Below are 12,068 nucleotides of genomic sequence, written 5' to 3' on the forward strand. Positions count from 1 at the left end.
TGTTAGGATCTCTTTTGCTCCTTGAATTCCTCATAGGCTCGGGTTTGCCGAAGGCTACCTTCTCCTCATGTGCGAGGTAAATATTTTCTTGAGTTTCATTAAGCTCGGTATAAATAGTATACACCGTCATGTATTTGTCATGCTTCTTTTATTTCTTTCTATCCTTCGACAGTTCCCTAATTCCATCTTTTCTTTTCGGACCAGACTCCCCCGAGTTATAAATTCTCGTGGAAGCTGTCCCTGTTGAAACATTGCTCGGTTTACCTCCCAAGCTTGTTTTCAACAAGTTCATTTCCTTTCAGGCTTCTTCCTTCAGGACAAACACCTGGGCCCTCTCGTTGAACTCAGTGATGTTTCTTACTGGACGTCCTTGTAGATCATCCCACAACTCACCCTCGACAGTTAATGGATCAGTGGAGATCCCTGCCTAAAGGGCTGTAAGTTGCGTGCTGTCATCCAAGTTTCTAACCCTAGCGGCAGCCGTGCTAAAATGACTTAAGTACACCTTAAGTGTTTCATCAGGCTACTGCTTTATATTAGTTAGCCAGGCTGCTTCAGGTCGCCTATCCCTAGCGGCTTGAAATTGCTTCTTGAAATCCCTGGACAGCTGCTCCCAGGAAATTATTGAATGACGAGTGAACTTGTTAAACCAGCTACTCGCTACTCCAACAAGCGAGGTGGGAAACAAAATACAGTGTAAATTGTTCGTCATATTACTCGCTCGCATTATCGTGTTAAAGTTATTCAAATGCAAGACCGGATCTGTGGTTCCGTCATAGGACAAGACATGCTGGTTTTTGAATCCCAAAGGAAAAGGGGTATTCATAATATCTGGGTGATATGACTCAAGCTCCTCGTCAGAGTCGTATCTAGATGATTTCCCTAATTCCCCCACTTGATATATTATGAACTTATCCTCTAGCTTGTTTATCCGCAATTGGATTGGATCCTCTTGCTTAAGACCAAGCTATTGGCAAAGGTCAGGTTTCTTCCGATTCAAGTGCTCTCGCAGATCTAGTTAGGAGTAATTCCTGGCAGATCTCGTCTTACTCATAGACCGTGTCCTACTCATAGAATTTCTCTTTCAGTGGCTCAGGCATTTACTTGTTCCCATACTTTCCCAATCATTAGCTCGTTGAGTACTTTCTCCTCTTCGAGTTGATCAGCTATGGGTTCTGGATCGCCTCGAAGTCACACTTGCTTCTTCACGCTCTGTTCTTTCCTCCCGAGAGCGCTTTTTCGTATTTCCCCCCAATAGGGTATGTACGAGTCCTCGCTCTACGGGTTTGGGAAGAACGTTGGTGATTCCTAGCAGGTGATCTCCGTTCTCCCGGCAGAGTTTGAAGATCCTACTCATTTTCATGAGAGATTTCTCGTTCATTAGTTTCTGGTTGTCTCCTTTCTGGCTATTCATCCTGATTCTCAAGGGGTGTCTCATTTTCCCCGGGTTGTTCTTCTTGGGCCTTTTTCTGTCTTCTGGTTCGTGAACCATGAGGTCTGCCTCGTGGTCTTCTAACTCCAGGTTCAGGTTGATTTTAAGCGTTCGTCCCCTGCACCGCCTTGGCCAAAACTGCCTCTCGTTTTAACTCAACATTTCGACGCTGCGCCTCTTCCTAACAGTGTCTCAGGCGGCAGATTTCGGTTTCATAAGTTCTTTCTACCATAGATTGGGCACCTCCACGATTGAGCTCTTCATCCCATGTCTCAGGTTTCTAACCATTCCCACGGTGAGTTCTCCTCGAGCGCGTTGTCTACGTACTAGGACCAACGTCGGGTTGAGTTCTCTGGGGACATGTGGTCCCTTTGGATTGCGGATTGGTAGATCTTCTAGAGCCCATGGGCTCTTTTCCAGAACGATGGTTAGTTTCCTCATGTGGGGTGTTAATATTCTCTGGATTTTCAACCATAAAGGAGAAGGTTTTTTTATAAAAGAAGGGAAGGGTTTTTTTGAGCTTTTTCACAGAGGCTATCAATGAAAGCACCAAACTGTTAACGTAGATTTTCATTAACCAAATTTGAGCCTCACGATGATAATTCAACACAGAAAAAATAAAAGCTATAAAAATATAAAACATGAACACCGAGTTTTTTTACGTGGTTTTGCAGTTAAAATTCTACATAGTCCACAAGTCAATCATATTTAGATTTTTGAGTATTTTTTAAGGCCTCTTTCATAAGAGTTTTTTCGTCCCTCTTTTGAGATTGTTTGCCACTATTTATAATTGCATAGTGGTAGTTAATTACAAAGCTTACCAAAATATGATTACAGTCATTATCCCTAAAATCGTGGGATCTGATTACATATCACAAAATGTAAATGCGTTGTATGATTTTGAAAAAGGCATTTTACAATTTTGTATACATTATTTTAATTAATTACAAAATATGTGCAAGAAAAACTTATTATCATTTTCTCATACATTTTTATATATAACTAAAACCTTTTTTTCAATTTTTTTATAATATATATGGTAGTAATTATTGATTATTATATGTATGGTAATATTGGCTATGTTTATTTTTATGTTTACAATTATAATAAACATACCAATAATAGAAAATATTTTATATGTGTTTGTTTTATTTTCTATTAACTAAACATACTAATTTAATAAACAAAATAATAATATTCACATAGGTTTATTATATCACTCTATGTGTGTTATGTTTATTTTCTAGTAATTTTTTAAAAAATAAATAATATATATAAATTGTTAATCTTTATCTTTTTCTTTGTTTATTGTGTCATGTTTATTTTTTCTAATTAAATAATTTTTGGAGTTTATAAAGTTATGTTTGTTTATATATTTTTTGATGTAAGAATTATATTTCAATAGAAAATTCGTTCACTAACTCATTAAAAAATAATCAATATATAGAAACAATAGAAAAAAAAATATATAGTATAATTTGGCTATGTCTATTTTTATATTTACAATTATAATAAACATACTAATAATATAAAATACTTTGTATATATATGTTTATTTTGTTTTCTATCTATTAAACATACTAATTTAATAAACAAAATAATAATATTCACATATGTTTATTATATCACTCTATGTGTCATGTTTATTTTTAGTAATTTTAAGTATTAATTTATATTTATATACATTAGTGTTTATAATTTTGATATTGTATTTTATTAAAAAATTCTTATTAAATTATAATATTTCATACTAAAATAGATAAGAATTTTTAATAAAAAAAATTTAATTTGTTTATTTTTATAAACTGTTTAATTAATTTTACGAAATTGTTTATTTTGAGTTTTAATAAACATATTTTATTATTTAATGATTAAAATGTATGGTTTCATGTAATAAGTTTTCAAAATGTATAAGTTTTTAAAATAATTTTTTTTGCACATTTTTTGTAATTATGTTGTTTTTGTTGTACATTTATGAAAAAAGCCCTTTTGAAAATCATATAGCTGTGATTTTCCCGCTTTTACTGGGTCAAATATATCGTGTATTAAACACGTCTTTAATTGTTGAATCTGGAGATCTCTCGACAGAAACTTAATTGTAGTGATCCCAATGGCGAGCTGGAACCATTCTTCTTTCTGAGGTCGACAAGATATGTCTTACGTCGATCGCGGGTATACAGAAATCTTCTGACTTGCCAGGGTTATGAGCCTCGCTCCTATTAGTTGGATGAAACTATTGGAAGTTTCCTTTGTAGTGAGATGGTCATCTCGCATTCTTGTTCTTCGAGCCAATCGGACTTTTACACTTAGTTTGCTTATTGCAAGCTAATGTATGTGTTACTTTTCTCCGGTGCCTCGCTATTCACCTTCAGCGACATATAGTTTCTCGTTAATACACTAAGTGTCAGTTCGTACAATGATTCCTTGCCTAAGATCTAACAGTCAGGGGGTTACAAATATACTCTGATACTTACGCAATTAATGAGTTATTCCATGAAAAGATATTGCACCGATTCACATTCCCTTTACCTTGACACGTGTCCTCCAGCCGAATTTCGGATATAACACCAAGGTTAACTTGTTGACAAATCCAATAGTTTGATTTTAACTAATGGTTCAATTGTCAATAGGTCAAATAAATAATTTGTAACAGGTAAATTTTGCAATTTGCTTTCATCTGTGTATAAACCTAGTTACATGATAGGATCCATCTAAATCAAGGTGCCTGTGTGAGCTTACATGTTTGCTTTGGGGTTAGATGCATACAGGGAGCCCATTTAATTTTTGTAATTAAAAAGGACTAGGTTGCTAAATAAAATGGTCACATATGATAGATTTTATTTAGGCGCAATTAGTATTGGGCCTATTTAATTAATAACAATTGTTTAAATAAAGGTTATATTCATCTCCTTTGGCCCTTGTGTGAGAGTTAGGGGGCCATTAGTAGTGGGTACGAAATACTAAACCAGCCCTCCTCCACATGAACAACCCCAATTGTGAAGGCCCATTTGCCTGATTTGAATAACTGTAATAGGTTAATTGAACTAGTTTAACCTAATAAAATTGATTAGCAACATAATTAATTTTAAAATATATGAAATTGATTTTTCATCAGATTATTTTGAAATTAATTTAAGAAAAACACACTTAGTTTAAAAAAATATAATTCAAGATAAACTAGATGAATTTTTCTGTATTTAATTAAATAAAAGAAGTTATAACTAATTAGACTCTTCTGGATACTTAATTATTTGGATTTTCATAGAAAATATATTTAAGTTAAAAATTAGTTTTTCAAACTAATTTTAGATCAACTTAAATAAGAATATTTTGAAATTAATAATTAAGTAGAATCTTCTAGAAAATTACTTATTCAGTTATTCTTTAAAATATTTTTTAAGTTGAAAATTTGTTAATTTTGGAGCAACTTAAATAGGAATATTTTTCAAATTAAGATAATTAGTTCAGGATACTTAATTTGATATTTAATTAAATTTTGAAAACTTATTTAAGTTGAAATTTTTGTTATTTTAGAACAACTTGAATTAGGTATTTTTTAGAAATTTATTTTATTATATTTTATATAATTTTAAAATTTTATGTTCAATTATAAATAGATTTTCGAAATCATTGCTTGAAAGTTAAATTCAAGTTGAAAATTAATTTATTATTAATTTTGGATCAACTTAAATTTAGTAATTTTCATTATTAAAATATATAGATTAAAATAAATGATTAATTAAAAATATATTATTTTAAATAATGAGCTTTAATCAAAAAGACATCCGATCTCCATTGTTGGTCTTACAATGGTTAATTGTTTTCAATATAACCTCGAGACGCTAATTTCGTCCCCCTTATGGATGGTTATTCGTTGAAAGCACTTAACACCGTAAGATCTCATATTATAAGTATTTTGTAAGTTTTTGTTTCTATTAAGACTCTCCCCTACGATGACTACTTAGAAATAAACTTACAGAATATGAAACAATGGTGGAAGCTCATAAAATGAGAATATCCTTGACTCTCGCCCACCGGGACAACGTTAGATTCTCATTTTGATTGAATAAAAGGTTGCTAAAATGGTGTTCATTTTAGATGAGCTAACTACTTTATTCAACTAATGTTATCTTTGACTCTCACTTACGGGGACACTGTATTTCATTATGTTAGAAACCTTGGAAAATAATTAATATGTTTAGTTTTGGTATTTTTGCAAACATATTTGCTTTACTTGTTATTTTCTGAACTTGTGTATGAATTTATTGAATCAATAATTTATTTCTGTTTATTGATATTTGTAGTCTCAAAATGTACAACCCATGCCCCAATCATCATCTAGAGTATGCCGTTAGAAATAAACTCAAAAGTGTGAAGATGACTCCTGGTGAGAGTATCACTTCATACTTGCTCATGATGAACATGAAATTTCAAAAAGTAGTTATGCTGGGAATTGTTTTATCTAGAGAGCAAAGAGTTCATTTTATTCTTAATAGCTTATCACCTGTGTTTAACCAATTCGTTGTTAACAATTGGAACTTGCCCGACATAGACAAGATGGATGTCACGGGCTCACCTTTTTAGGCAGCGAAACGCCCGTGCGACACCTTGACTTCTCTAAGCCAAGGTCAGCCTTCCAACCATCCGAGTAACAATGGGCTCATTTTTCGCACGACCGTGTGCCTCGTGCACACTTCCATCTCTCGAACAACTCCCGTCGAGTCATGCTCGCGAGCATCCATGAGTGCATCCATGCATCGAGGCTCTTTAGCCAAGATACTCACACTGTCCATAGGTTCCCACCATGGTAAGACAAATCCCAACACCGACGCTCACCTTGTCACTCGTGACCAAGGTAGCATGTGTGGCAAGATGTCCACACCAAGCCAACGCTTCTATCATGCCCCATTCGCTACTGTCCGAACAGTCTCCCTCGTCGCCCAAGGACTGCCATACGTCCATGGACCAATCCTCAAGGCGCCATGCCTCCACGCATGTTGGCAGGCCCTCAAGACAAGCCACCAAACTAGTTGCATACATTAGACCTCTGTCCCTTTCCAACTTGGTGCATCTGTCCCATGCGCGTATGCAAACTAGCCCACGAATGACTACCCGTGTCATCTCGTGTTGAGACTCGTGGCCTAGGCGCGCCACGACGTCTCTTGGAGGATTTAGGCCACGTCCCGTGCAAGCGGCATACCAACAAGCCAAGGGAAACGTACCATTGAACCTCTGGCGGCATTCTTCGATGCACTACTGGGTCGGCCCGATAATGTCCATGAGTACTCCAACTCATGGAGACATATGTGTTCCCTCGTGGTTCTCATATGCCCGCCCTACCAGTCCTGACTGACTAGTAGTAGCTCACTTAGCACCAAGGTGCAAGGGGTGGTGGAGAGCTGACACCAGAGTACCCCCTTAAAGAGCATTGTGAGCTTTTAGCCTTCTACGAGGAACATAGATGATTTTTGTTCTGTAGACATATGGGAAGCACCATATACCAAATCACCTAGTTTCACCAAACCGATTGCACCATTCTATTTGTAGACCCAAATAAATGGCGAATACCAAGTCCCATCCCGTTCCGAACAATATTGAAGATATTTACGAAAATGCCACTGCATTCAGACTAAGCATCAACATGCCACCCGCATGCACCACAACACGCGCAACCACTTGACCACCACTTGGCCAACTTGTGGGCATCCCTTAGCTTGTAACGTGCCATCATAGACTGCACGTAACATTCTCCCCCACTTCAACATGTCGATGCCCTCATCGATGGACCGCAGGCAAATCCTCCTGATCTCGACTCCTTAGCTTACCCCAAGCTTCTCCCGAATCCTAAGTCTGCACTTGTCTCTCTACCTCCGTAGAACCACCTTCTTGGTGATGATCTCGCACGCCCACTCTTGGACTTGATCAAAGACCCCGTGCCACTGTTGCTATTCAGAACAACCCATGGAGTAGTGCCTCCGCACTAGAATACTTCCCCCAACATGAACTCCTCTGAGTCCATCACAACGTCCCTCCTGTCAGCAAAGTAGCCCCTGCAACACTGACCCTGAAGCTACCACATCCTCTGATTGTAGCTCACTCGCCAATCGTCTAATGCATACTCCTTTCGACAAGGACTAAGTATGGTGCACCCCTCGGGGTGAGGTTCGCAAACCAACCGTTCCCAACGGCACCTACAAACACGCTTCCACTGAAGCCAAGTCCCTCTACACAAGTCCCTCCAGAAACTACACACGCCAACTCTATGGCGCACCATCCTCCTGATGGCAATCAAGCAAGACACTCTCATCGCAGGATAAACTTTGGTGCGTCCCACCTGGACGAGGCTCGCAAGCCAACTGGACCCAATGCAGTTGCAAGTGCACTCTTGCACTGATTCTCTTCGCGAAGTTCACAACATTGGCCCTCCGGCCCAACCGCATACCCACGGCTTCATGCAAAGGTCCCACTGACCCACTGCATACTTGCTCCTCTGAGCTCCTGCTTGTGTTGGCTCCCAAAACTGTGTCACAAGTTCATCCTCAAAAATCAACCCTGCATCCTCTGATGACTCGCTATCTTTCGATAAACTTGATGACACCCAGTCTTACTCTTAAGACATGAAGTCATCCCAATTCGCTATCTCCCATCGGCATATGTTCTCTGAACCATTCGGCTTACAGTGTCCCATACAACACCAGTGTCCCCATAAACACAAAACATTCCCATACATGCCGCAAAGTAGTTCAATCTTGATCTCAGTCTACACCCTTGCATATTGTCTATGTGCAGCTTGCAGCAATCATGCAAGTCTTCACCTTAAACAACCAATCTGTTGTAGTGTTTCCCTCTGGATTCACACACCAAAACTGAACAAGTACCCTGATTCTTCAAACATATGAATTAGTGGGCTCCCCCACTTCAACTTGGGAAACAACTTCTCTCTTAGAGGAATATCCCTCAAGATATAGCTCGCAAGCTAACCGCATACTCGCATACGGTTCCTTAATTTCACATTTCACTTTGATGAAGATGTTGAACTGATGTCCCGGTCATTCTGACTCTTCGCCCCTCGACATTTCAATGTTGCCTTAGTACCTTAGTCCTACTGACTTTCACCTTAGGCTAACATTGCCATGGTATTATCTTAGTACCTGAGTCCTGCAGACTTTCACCCTAGATAACTGGCTCTGCCTGTGTCCCGAGTCTTGTTGACTTTACATCCTGAACAACAATCAATCTCCATAATACTCATCTCGATGCTTGTAATGAATAACTAGTCTTGTTGAGTGAACCGTGAGGGTCTCTCCCCCACTTCATCTGTTGGCGTCCTCGACAACATGCCCACCCGCAAATGCCTAACCGCCCAACTCTTCATGCACACCATGTCATCTAAAAGTGCATCCCGCAGGATGTGACTCTCGAGTCAACTATCTCATTAGCACCCCTGTCGATTTCCACATGCATGCACTAACTTCCCACTCAACCATCCAACTGATTCACACTTGCATCATGCCCTTCTGGCTCCCACGGTGTACTAAGTCCCAATGATGCAGCCCTCTGGCCTTCATGCAAACTCTAGCACCCTTCTCGACCTTCGCAGGCCAACATGACTACTAAGTCTTACTGGCACGGCCCTCTGGCCTCCACACAAACTCTAGCACCATCTCAATGCTTGCGCTCAGTCTTCTCAGCCCTGCTGCCTTCTTTGATGCATTCATTCCACAACTACGCATCTCTATCGATGTCTTTGTGTGACTTACGCCCTCTGGCGATTTGACAAGCCAATACATTCCACTCAACTGCCTCAGCACTTCTATATGGATCAAATAAAACTCACATGGAAACGCCTCCAAGTAAAATCATCCTCTGACGATTGCGGCATCTGCCCGCCCTTGGTCTCCATGAGCATCCCTCTCGACACACAATGTAGCAACTGAAGCATTCCATGTCTGTCCCAATTTGAACCATCTCGGTTATCAACTCTCAACCTCTGTCGTGACTAACAAGAATCTGACGGTCCCTGCACTACTTCCATACTCCTGCCAACAAGCTTCCTTTTCAACAAAAGCGTGTCCTGCGGCTTACGATGTCACTCTGGCAAACTTGGCCTAGTGTACCAAGCATACAGCATGGACTATCCCCTCAACCTTGTCCTATGCCAACGAGTTTCAAACATTCTGTTGCGCTCCTCCACAGTTGCACGTGGTAGTTGTCTTTTTAGCATCTCTGAACTTAACTTGAAGTAACCATCATCGTCTCATCTCTAGGATGTCCAGTACTCCCATGAAGAAAAGCAACCCCGTCTTAACTCCATCTCAGCCTACTGATCCTCTTTAAAAGACTAACTGACTCAACAACGTCTTGTTCCAACATTTGGACCATCTCGATCTGTCCACCTGCCTACATTTTCTCTAGGATAGGCCAACCAGGTTCACCTCCCACTGAGATGAACTTGGCTCTGATACCAACTGTCACGGGCTCACCTTTTTAGGCAGCGGAACACCCGTGCCGCACCTTGACTTCTCTAAGCCAAGGTCAACCTTCCAACCATCTGAGTAACAATGGGCTCATTTTTCGCGCGACCGTGTGCCTCGTGCACACTTCCATCTCTCGGACAACTCCCGCGGAGTCATGCTCGCGAGCATCCATGCATCGAGGCTCTCTAGCTACGATACTCACACTGTCCATAGGTTCCCACCATGGTAAGAAAAATCCCAACACCGATGCTCACCTTGTCACTTGTGACCAAGGTAGCATGTGTGGCAAGATGTCCACACCAAGCCAACGCTTCTATCATGCCCCATTCGATACTGTTCGAACAGTCTCCCTCGTCGCCCAAGGAATCCCATACATCCATGGACCAATCCTCAAGGCGCCATGCCTCCACGCATGTTGGCAGGCCTAAAGACAAGCCACCAAACTAGTTGCATACATTAGACCTCTGTCTCTTTCCAACATTGTGCATCCGTCCCATGCGTGTATGCAAACTAGACCACGAATGACTACCCATGTCATCTCGTGTCGAGACTCGTGGCCTAGGCGCGCCACGACATCTTTTGGAGGATCTAGGCCACGTCCCGTGCAAGCGGCATACCGGCAAGCCAAGGGAAACGTACCATTAAACCTCTGGCAGCATTCTTCGATGCACTAGCGGTTCGGCCCGATAATGTCCATGAGTACTCCAACTCATGGAGACATATGAGTCCCCTCGTGGTTCTCATATGCCCACCCTACCAGTCCCCACTGACTACTAGTAGCTCACTTAGCACCAAGGTGCAAGGGGTGGTGGAGAGCTGACACCAGAGTACTGTTGGGTTTTATGCCCTAAATAAAACTCTTTACAATCTGATTAGTTATCAATATAAGAAATTTGAAGTGATTGATGTTTGCATGAATTTTACATGCTAATGGTTTAATATGTTTAACATGTTTAACATGTTTATTACATTCATACACACAAAATCAGTTAAATCCAGATCATATGTTTATTCACAATTACAGTATCGTCAACACAGTGGAATGTGATTGTGATCATATGAATCAAAAGTTTTGGTCCCTGTTTCATCAGTGTTATTGGATTTACACTAATGTGATAATCAGCGATGATGTGTACTTACACTTGGAGTAAGTGTTATGTTCTTTCCAGGACATTAGTAAAGTATACTAGTTTCGAATGTATGGAGTATACATTGGACTGGACCGATATTGCAACTAAGTTAAGATATTACAAACTTACCGTTATACATATCTTTCCAAGTCAATATCAGTAGTTGATCTTAAGATTAAAAGAATCTAAATCCTGATATGCTTGGGCTCAACTCAGGAGTGCTATTCATGTTCTTAGATTTATTAGTTAAGCCTACTTTCGGGTCAGGGTGACACGTATATTTCGAGAACATGATAGTATGATTGAGTGGGAGTGCTGAACATAAATATGGAATCTATAGCTTCTACTGGTGTATAGAAGTCAAGTGATGATTCCCTTCGAGCTTAGCAAATAGAAGTAAATGGATGAGCTCTTGTTTAACTGACTAATTATTAGATCACTAAACACCATTTACAGGTAGCTAAGTGTTTTAAGGGGCAAAATACATTGAGGGGTGAGAACGGTAAAGAAATCCCATCTCGATGTAAATCATCTATATAGAGGATCTTTAAATCACAATAAGATTATTACAATGGTTAAATGAGATAGTATATTGATATCGTGGAACATACAATATGCTCTATATAAGTCTGAGAGTGCAATTCTAAGTTCTAAGAGTGGATTCAACGAAGAATTAATAAGTAGGAATTTACTTGGTAAATTTGGTTCACTTATTGGAAGCTCAGCATATAGATCCATGGTCCCCATTGTAGTTGAGAACATTCTGCTTGTAAGACTCATTAATTGATTCGTGATTGATCAATTATAATTCTAAAGTTAGACTATGTCTAATTCTATGAATTTTCACTAAGCAGGGGTGAAATTGTAAAGAAAAGAGTTTTCTAGGTTTATTTATTTATTAGTGGACTTTATATGTCTAATTAATAATTAAATTAAATGACAATATTATTTAATAATCTATTTTAGTTATTAAATAATTAGTTTTGGCATTTAAAAGGTTAGAATTGGAAAATTGGCGTTTTTGAGAAA

Source organism: Cannabis sativa, chromosome 7, assembly GCF_029168945.1.
Source record: "Cannabis sativa cultivar Pink pepper isolate KNU-18-1 chromosome 7, ASM2916894v1, whole genome shotgun sequence".
Lineage (NCBI taxonomy): Eukaryota > Viridiplantae > Streptophyta > Magnoliopsida > Rosales > Cannabaceae > Cannabis > Cannabis sativa.